The following is a 19,163-nucleotide window of genomic DNA, read 5'->3' as shown; positions in this document are numbered from 1 at the left end:
CCACATCCACTCTATCTGTGCCCTCTGGTCCTAGACTCCCCCACTATAGGAAACATCCTCTCCACATCCACTCTATCTGTGTCCTCTGGTCCGACACTCCCCCACTATAGGAAACTTCCTCTCCACATCCACTCTATCTGTGTCCTCTGGTCCTAGCCTCACACACTATAGGAAACATACTCTCCACGTCCACTCTATCTGTGTCCTCCGGTCCTAGACTCTCCCAATATAGGAAACATCCTCTCCACATCCACTCTATCTGTGTTCTCTGGTCCTAGACCCCCCCTCTATAGGAAACATCCACTGCACATGCACTCTATCTGTGTCCTCTGGTCCTAGACTCTCCCACTGTAGGAAACCTCCTCTCCGCATCCACTCTATCTGTGTCCTCTGGTCCTAGACTCCCCCACTATAGGAAACATCCTTTCCACATCCACTTTATCTGAGTCCTCTGGACATAGAGTCACCCACTATAGGAAACCTCCTCTCCACATCCACTCTATCTGTGTCCTCTGGTCCTAGACTCCCCCACTAGAGGAAACTTCCTCTCCACATCCACTCTATCTGTGTCCTCTGGTCCGACACTCCGCCACTATAGGAAACATCCTCTCCACGTCCACTCTATCTGTGTCCTCTGGTCCTAGACTCCCCCACTAGAGGAAACATCCTCTCCACATCCACTCTATCTGTGTCCTCTGGTCCTAGACTCCCCCACTATAGGAAACATCCTCTCCTCATCCAGTCTATCTGTGTCCTCTGGTCCTAGACTCCCCCACTATAGGAAACATCCTCTCCAAATCCACTCTATCTGTGTCCTCCGGTCCTAGACTCCCCCACTATAGGAAACATCCTCTCCACATCCACTCTATCTGTGCCCTCTGGTCCTAGTCTCCCCCACTAGAGGAAACATCCTCTCCACATCCACTCTATCTGTGTTCTCTGGTCCGAGACTCCCCCACTATAGGAAACATCCTCTCCACAACCACTCTATCTGTGTCCTCTGGTCCTAGACTCCCCCACTATAGGAAACATGCTCTCCACATCCACTCTATCTGTGTCCTCTGGTCCTGGACTCCCCCACTATAGGAAACATCCTCTCCACATCCACCCTATCTGTGTCCTCTGGTCCTAGACTCCCCCACTATAGGAAACATCCTCTCCACATCCACTCTATCTGTGTCCTCTGGTCCTAGACTCCCCCACTATAGGAAACATCCTCTCCTCATCCACTCTATCTGTGTCCTCTGGTCCTAGACTCCCCCACTATAGGAAACATCCTCTACACATCCACTCTATCTGTGTCCTCTGGTCCTAGACTCCCCCACTATAGGAAACATCCTCTCCACATCCACTCTATCTGTGTCCTCTGGTCCTAGACTCCCCCACTATAGGAAACATCCTCTCCGCATCCACTCTATCTGTGTCCTCTGGTCCTAGACTCCCCCACTAGAGGAAACATCCTCTCCACATCCACTCTATCTGTGCCCTCTGGTCCTAGACTCCCCCACTATAGGAAACATCCTCTCCAGATCCACTCTATCTGTGTCCTCTGGTCCGAGACTCCCCCAATAGTGGAAACATCCTCTCCACATCCACTCTATCTGTGTCCTCTGGTCCTAGACTCCCCCACTATAGGAAACATCCTCTCCACATCCACTCTATCTGTGTCCTCTGGTCCTAGACTCCCCCACAAAAGGAAACATCCTCTCCTCATCCACTCTATCTGTGTCCTCTGGTCCTAGACTCCCCCACTATAGGAAACATCCTCTACACATCCACTCTATCTGTGTCCTCTGGTCCTAGACTCCCCCACTATAGGAAACATCCTCTCCTCATCCACTCTATCTGTGTCCTCTGGTCCTAGACTCCCCCACTATAGGAAACATCCTCTCCGCATCCACTCTATCTGTGTCCTCTGGTCCTAGTCTCCCCCACTAGAGGAAACATCCTCTCCATGTCCACTCTATCTGTGTCCTCTGGTCCTAGTCTCCCCCACTAGAGGAAACATCCTCTCCACATCCACTCTATCTGTGTCCTCTGGTCCGACACTCCCCCACTAGAGGAAACATCCTCTCCATGTCCACTCTATCTGTGTCCTCTGGTCCTAGACTCCCCCACTATAGGAAACATCCACTCCACGTCCACTCTCTCTGTGTCCTCTGGTCCGACACTCCCCCACTATAGGAAACATCCTCTCCACATCCACTCTATCTGTGTCCTCTGGTCCGACACTCCCCCACTATAGGAAACATCCTCTCCACATCCACTCTATCTGTGTCCTCTGGTCCGACACTCCCCCACTAGAGGAAACATCCTCTCCACATCCACTCTATCTGTGTCCTCTGGTCCTAGACTCCCCCACTATAGGAAACATGCTCTCCACATCCACTCTATCTGTGCCCTCTGGTCCTAGACTCCCCCACTATAGGAAACATCCTCTCCACATCCACTCTATCTGTGTCCTCTGGTCCGACACTCCCCCACTATAGGAAACTTCCTCTCCACATCCACTCTATCTGTGTCCTCTGGTCCTAGACTCCCCAACTAGAGGAACCAACCTCTCCACATCCACTCTATCTGAGCCCTCTGGTCCTAGACTCCCCCACTATAGGAAACATCCTCTACACATCCACTCTATCTGTGCCCTCTGGTCCTAGACTCCCCCACTATAGGAAACATCCTCTCCACATCCGCTCTATCTGTGTCCTCTGGTCATAGACTCCCCCATGATAGGAAACATCCTCTCCACATCCACTCTATCTGTGTCCTCTGGTCCTAGTCTCCCCCACTAGAGGAAACATCCTCTCCACATCCACTCTATCTGTGTCCTCTGGTCCGACACTCCCCCACTATAGGAAACATCCTCTCCACATCCACTCTATCTGTGTCCTCTGGTCCGACACTCCCCCACTATAGGAAACATCCTCTCCACATCCACTCTATCTGTGTCCTCTGGTCCTAGGCTCCCCCACTAGAGGAAACATCCTCTCCACATCCACTCTATCTGTGTCCTCTGATCCTAGACTCCCCCACTATAGGAAACATGCTCTCCACATCCACTCTATCTGTGCCCTCTGGTCCTAGACTCCCCCACTATAGGAAACATCCTCTCCACATCCACTCTATCTGTGTCCTCTGGTCCGACACTCCCCCACTATAGGAAACTTCCTCTGCACATCCACTCTATCTGTGTCCTCTGGTCCTAGACTCCCCCACTAGAGGAACCAACCTCTCCACATCCACTCTATCTGTGCCCTCTTGTCCTAGACTCCCCCACTATAGGAAACATCCTCTACACATCCACTCTATCTGTGCCCTCTGGTCCTAGACTCCCCCACTATAGGAAACATCCTCTCCACATCCGCTCTATCTGTGTCCTCTGGTCCTAGACTCCCCCATGATTGGAAACATCCTCTCCACATCCACTCTATCTGTGTCCTCTGGTCCTAGACTCCCCCACTAGAGGAACCAACCTCTCCACATCCACTCTATCTGTGCCCTCTGGTCCTAGACTCCCCCACTATAGGAAACATCCTCTACACATCCACTCTATCTGTGCCCTCTGGTCCTAGACTCCCCCACTACAGGAAACATCCTCTCCACATCCGCTCTATCTGTGTCCACTGGTCTTAGACTCCCCCACTATAGGAAACATCCTCTCCTCATCCACTCTATCTGTCTCCTCTGGTCCTAGACTCCCCCACTATAGGAAACATCCTCTCCTCATCCACTCTATCTGTGTCCTCTGGTCCTAGACTCCCCCACTATAGGAAACATCCTCTACAAATCCACTCTATCTGTGTCCTCTGGTCCTAGACTCCCCCACTATAGGAAACATCCTCTACACATCCACTCTATCTGTGTCCTCTGGTCCTAGACTCCCCCACTATAGGAAACATCCTCTCCACATCCACTCTATCTGTGTCCTCTGGTCCTAGACTCCCCCACTATAGGAAACCTCCTCTCCACATCCACTCTATCTGTGTCCTCTGGTCCTGGACTCCCCCACTATAGGAAACATGCTCTCCACATCTACTCTATCTGTGTCCTCTGGTCCGAGACTCCCCCACTATAGGAAACATGCTCTCCACATCCACTCTATCTGTGTCCTCTGGTCCTAGACTCCCCCACTATAGGAAACATCCTCTACACATCCACTCTATCTGTGCCCTCTGGTCCTAGACTCCCCCACTATAGGAAACATCCTCTCCACATCCGCTCTATCTGTGTCCTCTGGTCCGAGACTCCCCCACTAGTGGAAACATCCTCTCCACATCCACTCTATCTGTGTCCTCTGGTCCTAGACTCCCCCACTATAGGAAACATCCTCTCCACATCCACTCTATCTGTGTCCTCTGGTCCTAGACTCCCCCACTATAGGAAACATCCTCTCTTCATCCACTCTATCTGTGTCCTCTGGTCCTAGACTCCCCCACTATAGGAAACATCCTCTCCACATCCACTCTATCTGTGTCCTCTGGTCCTAGACTCCCCCACTATAGGAAACATCCTCTCTTCATCCACTCTATCTGTGTCCTCTGGTCCTAGACTCCCCCACTATAGGAAACATCCTCTCCTCATCCACTCTATCTGTGTCCTCTGGTCCTAGACTCCCCCACTATAGGAAACATCCTCTCCACATCCACTCTATCTGTGTCCTCTGGTCCTAGACTCCCCCACTAGAGGAAACATCCTCTCCACATCCACCCTATCTTTGTCCTCTGGTCCTAGACTCCCCCACTATAGGAAACATCCTCTCCACATCCACCCTATCTTTGTCCTCTGGTCCTAGACTCCCCCACTATAGGAAACATCCTCTCCGCATCCACCCTATCTGTGTCCTCTGGTCCTAGACTCCCCCACTATAGGAAACATCCTCTCTGCATCCACTCTATCTGTGTCCTCTGGTCCTAGCCCCCCTCTATAGGAAACATCCTCTCCGCATCCACTCTATCTGTGTCCTCTGGTCCTAGACTCCCCCACTACAGGAACCAACCTCTCCACATCCACTCTATCTGTGTCCACTGGTCCTAGACTCCCCCACTACAGGAATCATCCTCTCCACATCCACTCTATCTGTGTCCTCTGGTCCCAGACTCCCCCACTACAGGAAACATCCTCTCCACATCCACTCTATCTGTGTCCTCTGGTCCTAGACTCCCCCACTATAGGATACATCCTCTCCACATCCACTCTATCTGTGTCCTCTGGACCTAGACTCCCCCTCTATAGGAAACATCCTCTCCACATCCACCCTATCTGTGTCCTCTGGTCCTAGACTCCCCCACTATAGGAAACATCCTCTCCACATCCACCCTATCTGTGTCCTCTGGTCCTAGACTCCCCCACTATAGGATACATCCTCTCCACATCCACTCTATCTGTGTCCTCTGGTCCTAGACTCCCCCACTAGAGGAAACATCCTCTCCACATCCACTCTATCTGTGTCCTCTGGTCCTAGACTCCCCCACTAGAGGAAAGATCCTCTCCACATCCACTCTATCTGTGTCCTCTGGTCCTAGTCTCCCCCACTAGAGGAAACATCCTCTCCACATCCACTCTATCTGTGCCCTCTGGTCGTAGACTCCCCCACTATAGGAAACATCCTCTCCACATCCGCTCTATCTGTGTCCTCTGGTCCGAGACTCCCCCACTAGTGGAAACATCCTCTCCACATCCACTCTATCTGTGTCCTCTGGTCCTAGACTCCCCCACTATAGGAAACATCCTCTCCACATCCACTCTATCTGTGTCCTCTGGTCCTAGACTCCCCCACTATAGGAAACATCCTCTACACATCCACTCTATCTGTGTCCTCTGGTCCTAGACTCCCCCACTATAGGAAACATCCTCTCCTCATCCACTCTATCTGTGTCCTCTGGTCCTTGACTCCCCCACTATAGGAAACATCCTCTCCGCATCCACTCTATCTGTGTCCTCTGGTCCTAGTCTCCCCCACTAGAGGAAACATCCTCTCCATGTCCACTCTATCTGTGTCCTCTGGTCCTAGTCTCCCCCACTAGAGGAAACATCCTCTCCACATCCACTCTATCTGTGTCCTCTGGTCCGACACTCCCCCACTAGAGGAAACATCCTCTCCATGTCCACTCTATCTGTGTCCTCTGGTCCTAGAATCCCCCACTATAGGAAACATCCACTCCACGTCCACTCTCTCTGTGTCCTCTGGTCCGACACTCCCCCACTATAGGAAACATCCTCTCCACATCCACTCTATCTGTGTCCTCTGGTCCGACACTCCCCCACTATAGGAAACATCCTCTCCACATCCACTCTATCTGTGTCCTCCGGTCCGACACTCCCCCACTAGAGGAAACATCCTCTCCACATCCACTCTATCTGTGTCCTCTGGTCCTAGACTCCCCCACTATAGGAAACATGCTCTCCACATCCACTCTATCTGTGCCCTCTGGTCCTAGACTCCCCCACTATAGGAAACATCCTCTCCACATCCACTCTATCTGTGTCCTCTGGTCCGACACTCCCCCACTATAGGAAACTTCCTCTCCACATCCACTCTATCTGTGTCCTCTGGTCCTAGACTCCCCAACTAGAGGAACCAACCTCTCCACATCCACTCTATCTGAGCCCTCTGGTCCTAGACTCCCCCACTATAGGAAACATCCTCTACACATCCACTCTATCTGTGCCCTCTGGTCCTAGACTCCCCCACTATAGGAAACATCCTCTCCACATCCGCTCTATCTGTGTCCTCTGGTCATAGACTCCCCCATGATAGGAAACATCCTCTCCACATCCACTCTATCTGTGTCCTCTGGTCCTAGTCTCCCCCACTAGAGGAAACATCCTCTCCACATCCACTCTATCTGTGTCCTCTGGTCCGACACTCCCCCACTATAGGAAACATCCTCTCCACATCCACTCTATCTGTGTCCTCTGGTCCGACACTCCCCCACTATAGGAAACATCCTCTCCACATCCACTCTATCTGTGTCCTCTGGTCCTAGGCTCCCCCACTAGAGGAAACATCCTCTCCACATCCACTCTATCTGTGTCCTCTGATCCTAGACTCCCCCACTATAGGAAACATGCTCTCCACATCCACTCTATCTGTGCCCTCTGGTCCTAGACTCCCCCACTATAGGAAACATCCTCTCCACATCCACTCTATCTGTGTCCTCTGGTCCGACACTCCCCCACTATAGGAAACTTCCTCTGCACATCCACTCTATCTGTGTCCTCTGGTCCTAGACTCCCCCACTAGAGGAACCAACCTCTCCACATCCACTCTATCTGTGCCCTCTTGTCCTAGACTCCCCCACTATAGGAAACATCCTCTACACATCCACTCTATCTGTGCCCTCTGGTCCTAGACTCCCCCACTATAGGAAACATCCTCTCCACATCCGCTCTATCTGTGTCCTCTGGTCCTAGACTCCCCCATGATTGGAAACATCCTCTCCACATCCACTCTATCTGTGTCCTCTGGTCCTAGACTCCCCCACTAGAGGAACCAACCTCTCCACATCCACTCTATCTGTGCCCTCTGGTCCTAGACTCCCCCACTATAGGAAACATCCTCTACACATCCACTCTATCTGTGCCCTCTGGTCCTAGACTCCCCCACTACAGGAAACATCCTCTCCACATCCGCTCTATCTGTGTCCACTGGTCTTAGACTCCCCCACTATAGGAAACATCCTCTCCTCATCCACTCTATCTGTCTCCTCTGGTCCTAGACTCCCCCACTATAGGAAACATCCTCTCCTCATCCACTCTATCTGTGTCCTCTGGTCCTAGACTCCCCCACTATAGGAAACATCCTCTACAAATCCACTCTATCTGTGTCCTCTGGTCCTAGACTCCCCCACTATAGGAAACATCCTCTACACATCCACTCTATCTGTGTCCTCTGGTCCTAGACTCCCCCACTATAGGAAACATCCTCTCCACATCCACTCTATCTGTGTCCTCTGGTCCTAGACTCCCCCACTATAGGAAACCTCCTCTCCACATCCACTCTATCTGTGTCCTCTGGTCCTGGACTCCCCCACTATAGGAAACATGCTCTCCACATCTACTCTATCTGTGTCCTCTGGTCCGAGACTCCCCCACTATAGGAAACATGCTCTCCACATCCACTCTATCTGTGTCCTCTGGTCCTAGACTCCCCCACTATAGGAAACATCCTCTACACATCCACTCTATCTGTGCCCTCTGGTCCTAGACTCCCCCACTATAGGAAACATCCTCTCCACATCCGCTCTATCTGTGTCCTCTGGTCCGAGACTCCCCCACTAGTGGAAACATCCTCTCCACATCCACTCTATCTGTGTCCTCTGGTCCTAGACTCCCCCACTATAGGAAACATCCTCTCCACATCCACTCTATCTGTGTCCTCTGGTCCTAGACTCCCCCACTATAGGAAACATCCTCTCTTCATCCACTCTATCTGTGTCCTCTGGTCCTAGACTCCCCCACTATAGGAAACATCCTCTCCACATCCACTCTATCTGTGTCCTCTGGTCCTAGACTCCCCCACTATAGGAAACATCCTCTCTTCATCCACTCTATCTGTGTCCTCTGGTCCTAGACTCCCCCACTATAGGAAACATCCTCTCCTCATCCACTCTATCTGTGTCCTCTGGTCCTAGACTCCCCCACTATAGGAAACATCCTCTCCACATCCACTCTATCTGTATCCTCTGGTCCTAGACTCCCCCACTAGAGGAAACATCCTCTCCACATCCACCCTATCTTTGTCCTCTGGTCCTAGACTCCCCCACTATAGGAAACATCCTCTCCACATCCACCCTATCTTTGTCCTCTGGTCCTAGACTCCCCCACTATAGGAAACATCCTCTCCGCATCCACCCTATCTGTGTCCTCTGGTCCTAGACTCCCCCACTATAGGAAACATCCTCTCTGCATCCACTCTATCTGTGTCCTCTGGTCCTAGCCCCCCTCTATAGGAAACATCCTCTCCGCATCCACTCTATCTGTGTCCTCTGGTCCTAGACTCCCCCACTACAGGAACCAACCTCTCCACATCCACTCTATCTGTGTCCACTGGTCCTAGACTCCCCCACTACAGGAATCATCCTCTCCACATCCACTCTATCTGTGTCCTCTGGTCCCAGACTCCCCCACTACAGGAAACATCCTCTCCACATCCACTCTATCTGTGTCCTCTGGTCCTAGACTCCCCCACTATAGGATACATCCTCTCCACATCCACTCTATCTGTGTCCTCTGGACCTAGACTCCCCCTCTATAGGAAACATCCTCTCCACATCCACCCTATCTGTGTCCTCTGGTCCTAGACTCCCCCACTATAGGAAACATCCTCTCCACATCCACCCTATCTGTGTCCTCTGGTCCTAGACTCCCCCACTATAGGATACATCCTCTCCACATCCACTCTATCTGTGTCCTCTGGTCCTAGACTCCCCCACTAGAGGAAACATCCTCTCCACATCCACTCTATCTGTGTCCTCTGGTCCTAGACTCCCCCACTAGAGGAAAGATCCTCTCCACATCCACTCTATCTGTGTCCTCTGGTCCTAGTCTCCCCCACTAGAGGAAACATCCTCTCCACATCCACTCTATCTGTGCCCTCTGGTCGTAGACTCCCCCACTATAGGAAACATCCTCTCCACATCCGCTCTATCTGTGTCCTCTGGTCCGAGACTCCCCCACTAGTGGAAACATCCTCTCCACATCCACTCTATCTGTGTCCTCTGGTCCTAGACTCCCCCACTATAGGAAACATCCTCTCCACATCCACTCTATCTGTGTCCTCTGGTCCTAGACTCCCCCACTATAGGAAACATCCTCTCTTCATCCACTCTATCTGTGTCCTCTGGTCCTAGACTCCCCCACTATAGGAAACATCCTCTCCACATCCACTCTATCTGTGTCCTCTGGTCCTAGACTCCCCCACTATAGGAAACATCCTCTCTTCATCCACTCTATCTGTGTCCTCTGGTCCTAGACTCCCCCACTATAGGAAACATCCTCTCCTCATCCACTCTATCTGTGTCCTCTGGTCCTAGACTCCCCCACTATAGGAAACATCCTCTCCACATCCACTCTATCTGTGTCCTCTGGTCCTAGACTCCCCCACTAGAGGAAACATCCTCTCCACATCCACCCTATCTTTGTCCTCTGGTCCTAGACTCCCCCACTAGAGGAAACATCCTCTCCACATCCACCCTATCTTTGTCCTCTGGTCCTAGACTCCCCCACTATAGGAAACATCCTCTCCGCATCCACCCTATCTGTGTCCTCTGGTCCTAGACTCCCCCACTATAGGAAACATCCTCTCCGCATCCACTCTATCTGTGTCCTCTGGTCCTAGCCCCCCTCTATAGGAAACATCCTCTCCGCATCCACTCTATCTGTGTCCTCTGGTCCTAGACTCCCCCACTACAGGAACCAACCTCTCCACATCCACTCTATCTGTGTCCACTGGTCCTAGACTCCCCCACTACAGGAATCATCCTCTCCACATCCACTCTATCTGTGTCCTCTGGTCCCAGACTCCCCCACTACAGGAAACATCCTATCCACATCCACTCTATCTGTGTCCTCTGGTCCTAGACTCCCCCACTATAGGATACATCCTCTCCACATCCACTCTATCTGTGTCCTCTGGACCTAGACTCCCCCTCTATAGGAAACATCCTCTCCACATCCACCCTATCTGTGTCCTCTGGTCCTAGACTCCCCCACTATAGGAAACATCCTCTCCACATCCACCCTATCTGTGTCCTCTGGTCCTAGACTCCCCCACTATAGGATACATCCTCTCCACATCCACTCTATCTGTGTCCTCTGGTCCTAGACTCCCCCTCTATAGGAAACATCCTCTCCACATCCACTCTATCTGTGTCCTCTGGTCCTAGACTCCCCCACTAGAGGAAAGATCCTCTCCACATCCACTCTATCTGTGTCCTCTGGTCCTAGTCTCCCCCACTAGAGGAAACATCCTCTCCACATCCACTCTATCTGTGCCCTCTGGTCGTAGACTCCCCCACTATAGGAAACATCCTCTCCACATCCACTCTATCTGTGCCCTCTGGTCCTAGACTCCCCCACTAGAGGAAACATCCTCTCCACATCCACTCTATCTGTGCCCTCTGGTCCTAGACTCCCCCACTAGAGGAAACATCCTCTCCACATCCACTCTATCTGTGCCCTCTGGTCCTAGACTCCCCCACTATAGGAAACATCCTCTCCACATCCACTCTATCTGTGCCCTGTGGTCCTAGGCTCCCCCACTAGAGGAAACATCCTCTCCACATCCACTCTATCTGTGTCCTCTGGTCCCAGACTCTCCCACTACAGGAAACATCCTCTCCACATCCACACTATCTTTGTCCTCTGGTCCTAGACTCCCCACTAGAGGAAACATCCTCTCCACATCCACTCTATCTGTGCCCTCTGGTCCTAGACACCCCCACTAGAGGAAACATCCTCTCCACATCCACTCTATCTGTGTCCTCTGGTCCTAGACTCCCCCACTAGAGGAAACATCCTCTCCACATCCACTCTATCTGTGCCCTCTGGTCCTAGACTCCCCCACTAGAGGAAACATCCTCTCCACATCCACTCTATCTGTGCCCTCTGGTCCGAGACTCCCCCACTATAGGAAACATCCTCTCCACATCCACTCTATCTGTGTCCTCTGGTCCGACACTCCCCCACTATAGGAAACATCCTCTCCACATCCACTCTATCTGTGTCCTCTGGTCCGACACTCCCCCACTATAGGAAACATCCTCTCCACATCCGCTCTATCTGTGTCCTCTGGTCCTAGTCTCCCCCACTATAGGAAACATCCTCTCCACATCCACTCTATCTGTGTCCTCTGGTCCTAGACTCCCCCACTATAGGAAACATGCTCTCCACATCCACTCTATCTGTGTCCTCTGGTCCTAGGCTCCCCCACTATAGGAAACATCCTCTCCACATCCACTCTATCTGTATCCTCTGGTCCTAGACTCCCCCACTATAGGACACATCCTCTGCACATCCACTCTATCTGTGTCCTCTGGTCCTAGACTCCCCCACTAGAGGAACCAACCTCTCCACATCCACTCTATCTGTGTCCTCTGGCCCTATACTCCCCCACTAGAGGAAACATCCTCTCCACATCCACTCTATCTGTGTCCTCTGGCCCTAGACTCCCCCACTATAGGAAACATCCTCTCCACATCCACTCTATCTGTGTCCTCTGGTCCTAGACTCCCCCACAAAAGGAAACATCCTCTCCACATCCACTCTATCTGTGTCCTCTGGTCCGACACTCCCCCACTATAGGAAACATCCTCTCCACATCCACTCTATCTGTGTCCTCTGGTCCTAGACTCCCCCACTAGAGGAAACATCCTCTCCACATCCACTCTATCTGTGTCCTCTGGTCCTAGACTCCCCCACTATAGGAAACATCCTCTCCACATCCACTCTATCTGTGTCCTCTGGTCCTAGACTCCCCCACTATAGGAAACATCCTCTCCACATCCACTCTATCTGTGTCCTCTGGTCCTAGACTCCCCCACTAGAGGAAACATCCTCTCCACATCCACTCTATCTGTGTCCTCTGGTCCTAGACTCCCCCACTATAGGAAACATCCTCTCTTCATCCACTCTATCTGTGTCCTCTGGTCCTAGACTCCCCCACTATAGGAAACATCCTCTCCACATCCACTCTATCTGTGTCCTCTGGTCCTAGACTCCCCCACTATAGGATACATCCTCTCCACATCCACTCTATCTGTGTCCTCTGGACCTAGACTCCCCCTCTATAGGAAACATCCTCTCCACATCCACCCTATCTGTGTCCTCTGGTCCTAGACTCCCCCACTATAGGAAACATCCTCTCCACATCCACCCTATCTGTGTCCTCTGGTCCTAGACTCCCCCACTATAGGATACATCCTCTCCACATCCACTCTATCTGTGTCCTCTGGTCCTAGACTCCCCCTCTATAGGAAACATCCTCTCCACATCCACTCTATCTGTGTCCTCTGGTCCTAGACTCCCCCACTAGAGGAAAGATCCTCTCCACATCCACTCTATCTGTGTCCTCTGGTCCTAGTCTCCCCCACTAGAGGAAACATCCTCTCCACATCCACTCTATCTGTGCCCTCTGGTCGTAGACTCCCCCACTATAGGAAACATCCTCTCCACATCCACTCTATCTGTGCCCTCTGGTCCTAGACTCCCCCACTAGAGGAAACATCCTCTCCACATCCACTCTATCTGTGCCCTCTGGTCCTAGACTCCCCCACTAGAGGAAACATCCTCTCCACATCCACTCTATCTGTGCCCTCTGGTCCTAGACTCCCCCACTATAGGAAACATCCTCTCCACATCCACTCTATCTGTGCCCTGTGGTCCTAGGCTCCCCCACTAGAGGAAACATCCTCTCCACATCCACTCTATCTGTGTCCTCTGGTCCCAGACTCTCCCACTACAGGAAACATCCTCTCCACATCCACACTATCTTTGTCCTCTGGTCCTAGACTCCCCACTAGAGGAAACATCCTCTCCACATCCACTCTATCTGTGCCCTCTGGTCCTAGACACCCCCACTAGAGGAAACATCCTCTCCACATCCACTCTATCTGTGTCCTCTGGTCCTAGACTCCCCCACTAGAGGAAACATCCTCTCCACATCCACTCTATCTGTGCCCTCTGGTCCTAGACTCCCCCACTAGAGGAAACATCCTCTCCACATCCACTCTATCTGTGCCCTCTGGTCCGAGACTCCCCCACTATAGGAAACATCCTCTCCACATCCACTCTATCTGTGTCCTCTGGTCCTAGACTCCCCCACTATAGGAAACATCCTCTCCACATCCACTCTATCTGTGTCCTGTGGTCCTAGACTCCCCCACTATAGGAAACATCCTCTCCACATCCGCTCTATCTGTGTCCTCTGGTCCTAGTCTCCCCCACTATAGGAAACATCCTCTCCACATCCACTCTATCTGTGTCCTCTGGTCCTAGACTCCCCCACTATAGGAAACATGCTCTCCACATCCACTCTATCTGTGTCCTCTGGTCCTAGGCTCCCCCACTATAGGAAACATCCTCTCCACATCCACTCTATCTGTATCCTCTGGTCCTAGACTCCCCCACTATAGGACACATCCTCTGCACATCCACTCTATCTGTGTCCTCTGGTCCTAGACTCCCCCACTAGAGGAACCAACCTCTCCACATCCACTCTATCTGTGTCCTCTGGCCCTATACTCCCCCACTAGAGGAAACATCCTCTCCACATCCACTCTATCTGTGTCCTCTGGTCCTAGACTCCCCCACTATAGGAAACATCCTCTCCACATCCACTCTATCTGTGTCCTCTGGTCCTAGACTCCCCCACAAAAGGAAACATCCTCTCCACATCCACTCTATCTGTGTCCTCTGGTCCGACACTCCCCCACTATAGGAAACATCCTCTCCACATCCACTCTATCTGTGTCCTCTGGTCCTAGACTCCCCCACTAGAGGAAACATCCTCTCCACATCCACTCTATCTGTGTCCTCTGGTCCTAGACTCCCCCACTATAGGAAACATCCTCTCCACATCCACTCTATCTGTGTCCTCTGGTCCTAGACTCCCCCACTATAGGAAACATCCTCTCCACATCCACTCTATCTGTGTTCTCTGGTCCGAGACTCCCCCACTATAGGAAACATCCTCTCCACAACCACTCTATCTGTGTCCTCTGGTCCTAGACTCCCCCACTATAGGAAACATGCTCTCCACATCCACTCTATCTGTGTTCTCTGGTCCGAGACTCCCCCACTATAGGAAACATCCTCTCCACATCCACCCTATCTGTGTCCTCTGGTCCTAGACTCCCCCACTATAGGAAACATGCTCTCCACATCCACTCTATCTGTGTCCTCTGGTCCCAGACTCCCCCACAATAGGAACCAACCTCTCCACGTCCACTCTATCTAAGCCGTCCAATATTCGATAGGTTTCAATGAGATCCCCTCTCATCCTTCTAAACTCCAGTGAGCACAGGCCCAGAGCCATCAAATGCTCCTCGTGCATTAACTCTTCCATTCCCGGGATTATTCTTGTGAACCGCCTCTTGACCCTCTCGGATGCCAGCACATTTTTTGTGAGGCAAGAGGCCCAAATCTGCTCAGAATTCTCCATGTGCTGTCTGACCAATGCCTTATAGTGCCTCAACAACACATATATACTGTAAAAGAAGAGAGAGAAGTGAGGTCATGTTCATGGACTGTTCAGAAATCTGAAGGCTGAGGGAGAAGCCATTGAATGGGTTCTGAAGGTGAGTCAGCTTTGAATATCAATGACGAAGATAATGATGAAGATTTTGAACTTACCCTGGCAGAACGGAGAATTGTGCCCGTTGTTTCCAGTTGTAAGGGAAACAGCATTGCACTTTCCTCCCCAAAGTTTATTTCTGTGTCTAGGATAAAGGAACCTTTTTTTTTTCACTGCCTGTGAGACAAAAAGCTGGGTACCTGGCCTCCCACAGGGGTTAATTCTGAATGCTCTGGTCACTGTCCAAATTCACATGGGGGGTTCACGTGGCCCGGGGCCAGTTCGGGCAGGTTGCCCCGAAGAAGCTTGCTGTTCAGATGTGCTTCGGACTGTGTGTGAACCACCCCTTTAACTCATTCTGCTTAGCTTGAAGCTGTGGTATTTGTATGGCTCGTCTCAAATTTCCATGTGAACGCAAGGCACCGATGTGCTTTATTTACCACGCTTTATTGCCTTGGTGCATTTTACTTCACTCCGTGAGACTTGAGCAATGTATGAACCATTGCCCCACCGCGCTGCCTTTGATCTGACGATAACTCAGGAGCTGCGTTTTACTTGAAAACTGACTTGCCTCTCTATGTACAACGTCTTTTTAAAACTTCTGTTTGTTAATAAAAACTGTTATAATTTTATACTACGCTGTCTGGCTGCCTGCCTTAAGGAGATTCAGGACCTGCTCAGTATAATGCAGGTGGTATGTTACAGGCAACGTGAAGTCACCAGGTAATCTCTTGTGCGCTTTACATTGAGGAGAGCACCGGGAGGAACTCTGTCAATCTTCCCTTGGGGGTTTTGTTAACATTCACCTTGGAGGGTGGATGCCACTTAATTGACTTTGACAAGATGTATTGTTTAAAAAAAAGGGCAAACCCCAGAATTAAAAGAACATTCCTGATTCATTAGCTCTGTGTTCTAACCCTTCCCATGCAGAATGATCCCGTGACTCAGAACAGGAACATCTGGATTCAGGATTCAAATTTATTTATCACGCCTACACCGAAACGTGCAGTGAAGTGTGTCATCTGCGTAACAGCCAAGACATCCGAGAGTGTGCGGGGGCTGTCCGCGAGTGTCGCCACCCATTCCAGCACCAACAAAACATGTCCACAATGTACAGAACACAACAACAGAAAAACAAACCTCTTTCCTCCCACATACACAGTCCTTTAGTCCCAGGACAGGCTGCCTCCAGCAGACCCTGGCACAGAGTTCGGCTCCCAGACACTGTGCCAGAGAACCTCGGGCTCCAACCGACGGGCATCCAATTCAACTGCTGGGCCTCGATTCTTGGCATCGACCCCCCCCCCCCCCCCACCCCAGGACCTGCTGATCTCCGGTCACCGGGCCTCGAACTCCAGATTCATCACTGAACACTAGGCCCCTTACAATAATCAACCAATTCCAATTCCAGTCAGGTTTAGTATCGTGAAATGTGTTATTTTACTGCAGCAGTACAATGCAGGACATAAAAACGTCTATAAGTTACAAAAATATAAAGGAAATCCCATGTTTTAGAGAGATAATGGTGATGAAACATATCATCTTCTGTCTGAGAAGCAACTTAGATCTGCTCCAGTTTGGCTACCAGAGCAATGGGTCCACAGCAGATGTCATCTCAACTTGGGAACACCTGGACAGCCAAGATGCATCTATCAGGATTCTCTGTATCGACTACAGCTTGGCATTCAATGCTATATCCTAGCGGAGTGGTTTGCTAGTGCTGTACGCGCGGGGCCGGGGGCCGGGGGGGGGGGTGGCGGTTTAAACTAGAGTTGCAGGGGAATGGGAACCAGAGTGCTAGATCAGGTAGTGCAGAGGTCGTGGAGACAGCTGTTGTGAAGACCTCAGACAAGGTCAGGAATCAAAAAGTTGAGCATGGCGTACATTTCAATGCGAGAAGTATTATAGGAACAACAGATGAGCTGACGGCATGGATTAACACATTGCAGCCTCCAGTGAGAATTGGTTGCAGGACGAGCGGGACTGCAGCTCAATATTTCAGGGCTCCATTGTTAAGAGCAGAAGGATAGCACGGGACAAAATTGGTTCTTTGGAAGATCAGAAGGGTAATCTATGTACGCAGCCAAAAGAGACGGGGGAGATCTTAAATGCATCTTTTGTATCTTTATTTATTCAGGAGACGCAAACAGAGTCTATAGAGGTGAAGCAGATCAGCAGTGAGGTCAGGGAGCCTCCACAGAGGAGGCACTGACAAGGCATTTCCTCAGACCACATGGGACGGACGTGCAGAAGTTACAGGGACCCTAGCACAGATACTTAAACCATCCCTTGGTACAGGCGAGGTACCGGATACCGGATGATAGGAGGATAGCCAATGCTGCTCTGCTGTTTGAGGAAGGATCTAACAGTAAACCGTGAAATTATAGATCGGTGAGCCTGCCACCAGTACTGGGAAAGTTATTGGAAGTTCTCTAAGGGACCGGAGACATGAGTGTTTGGACAGACATGGACTGATTTCGGATAGACAGCATGGCTTCGTGCGTGGCAGATCATCTCTAACCAATCTTACAGGGATTTTCAAGGAAGTTACCAGGAAAGATGATAAAGGCAAGGTAGTTGGCATTGTCTACTTGGACTTTAGCAAGGCGTCCTGCATGGGAGGCTGGTGAAGAGGGCTCAGTCATTTGGTATTCGAGATAAGGTAGCAAATTGGATTAGACATTGGCTTTGCGGGAGAAGCTGGAGAGCGGCAATGGATGGTTGCCTCTCCGACTGGTGGTCTGTGATTAGTGGGGTGATGCAGGGATCGGTGCTGGGTCCATTAATGTTTGTCATCTATATCAATGGTCTGGACGATAATGTGGTCAACTGGATCAGCAAATTTGTGGGTGACACCAAGATTGAGGGGGGGGGCGCGGTTAGTGGACAACAACTTAGACCATCAGAGCTCGCAGTGGGATCTGGAATTTAATACAGACAAAAGTGAGGAGTTGCACTTCAGTCAGACAAACCAGGGGAGCTGAACAGTAGGGCACTGAGGAGTGCAGTAGAACAAAGGGATCTGGGGAGACGTTCATAATTCATTGATAGCGGCAGCACAGGTTAACAGGGTTGTAAAAGCTTTTGGCACATTGGTCTTCATACAGTAAATCGAAGTATTGAGTACAGGAGATGGGATGTTATGTTGAATTTGTATAAGACATTGGTGAGGCCTAATTTGGAGTATTGTGTACAAAGAAACGGTCCTACCTAGTAGAGCCAGATAACCTGTACAGAGAGACCTCCTTAGGGTAACAGGCAGAAAATGCAGGAGGACCTCAGCATCCACTGAAATGAATAAACAATTGATGTTAGGGGTCTCGGTCTGAAATATCAACTGGACATTCATTTCCTTAGACGCTGCCTGACACGCTGAGTTCCTCCAGCTTTTTATGTGTGTTCCAGCAGCTAGAGAAACCTCTTCAGGATGCTGACCTCCCACACAAAGTGCGGTCAGATTCTGTGACCTCATCACTGGGGCGTAACCGATGTCATTAGGTCTTTGTGAGGCAGAGGGTATCCTGGGTTAGGTGGAGCTGGAGTTCAGATACGGTTCAGTTGTCTTGTCATTGAATATAAGCACAGGCTCGAGGGGCTGAATGGCTCATCTGTGGGCTGGGAATGCCGTGCATTGTTCGGGGTCTCAGCCTGTGTTGTTTACTGTTCATTCCTCGCCATAGGTGCTGCCTGATCTGCTGGGTTCCACCAGCATTTTGTATGTGTTGCTCTGGATTTCCTGCATCTGCAGAAAATGATTTTATTTGTCTAGAGATACAGTGCAAAACAGGTCCTTCCAGCCTAACAGGCTGTGGCGCTCAGCAGCCCCCGATTAAAGACAGAACAGTTGACAAAATCCACCTAACTGACTAAC

This window comes from Hypanus sabinus, chromosome 12 (assembly GCF_030144855.1).
Source record: "Hypanus sabinus isolate sHypSab1 chromosome 12, sHypSab1.hap1, whole genome shotgun sequence".
In the NCBI taxonomy this organism is placed as follows: Eukaryota; Metazoa; Chordata; class Chondrichthyes; order Myliobatiformes; family Dasyatidae; genus Hypanus; species Hypanus sabinus.
This window is presented reverse-complemented; position numbering follows the sequence as displayed.